Genomic DNA, 880 nt, shown 5'->3' with positions numbered 1-880 from the left:
AATCAATTAGAACTTTAAGACCTACACGGTAGCTTACAGCGCACTAAAGTGTAAGCCCGAACTTCATATAAATCAAAGAAAATCGTGGAAACCTATTAGAAGAAGGAAACGATAAAAACCTACACGTAGGTTGGTTACTAAGTATATTTTTATACTTACCCCTTTCTCCTTTTCCATTTTAGGTACGGGTCAAGGTGAGGAGATGTCTGGGAGCTCTATTATCATAGAGGTGTGTCGACTCGGAGTGTTATTAGTTGTATTCGACCTCGGACATTAATTAGTTGTATAATTTTTTGGGTTGATTTTGAATTCTTTTTTATCCCATGCCCTCTTTTTTGCGTTTGTAAATAACTTGAAATTTATTACACAAGTGATGTATGTCCTTTAAGGTGTGAAAAATTTTATCTTCTCGGTTCGATTTCTTGAAACCTTTAAAATTGGGTCACGACATATCCAACATCATTTGGAGAGGGAACCAAGACTTCCTTATAATAAGGGTGTGGATACCTCTATGAGATTTGGGGAAACCCCATGTACATAACAAGCACACACCTTAACCTCTTGGTCAAAGCGACTTTTTGATTTAGCAACTAGTCTCGAAGAGGCACTAGGGACTACAAAGGTAGATTATTAGTGACGAATCAATTAGAACTTTAAGACCTACACGGTAGCTTACAGCGCACTAAAGTGTAAGCCCGAACTTCATATAAATCAAAGAAAATCATGGAAACCTATTAGAAGAAGGAAGCGATAAAAACCTACACGTAGGTTGGTTACTAAGTATATTTTTATACTTACCCCTTTCTCCTTTTCCATTTCAGGTACTGGTCAAGGTGGGGAGATGCCCAGGAGCTCTACTATCACAGAGGTGTGTCGACTC

This window comes from Cucurbita pepo, unplaced genomic scaffold, assembly GCF_002806865.2.
Source record: "Cucurbita pepo subsp. pepo cultivar mu-cu-16 unplaced genomic scaffold, ASM280686v2 Cp4.1_scaffold000236, whole genome shotgun sequence".
In the NCBI taxonomy this organism is placed as follows: Eukaryota; Viridiplantae; Streptophyta; class Magnoliopsida; order Cucurbitales; family Cucurbitaceae; genus Cucurbita; species Cucurbita pepo.
The sequence above is the reverse complement of the archived record's forward strand: the minus strand, read 5'-3'. Positions refer to the sequence as shown.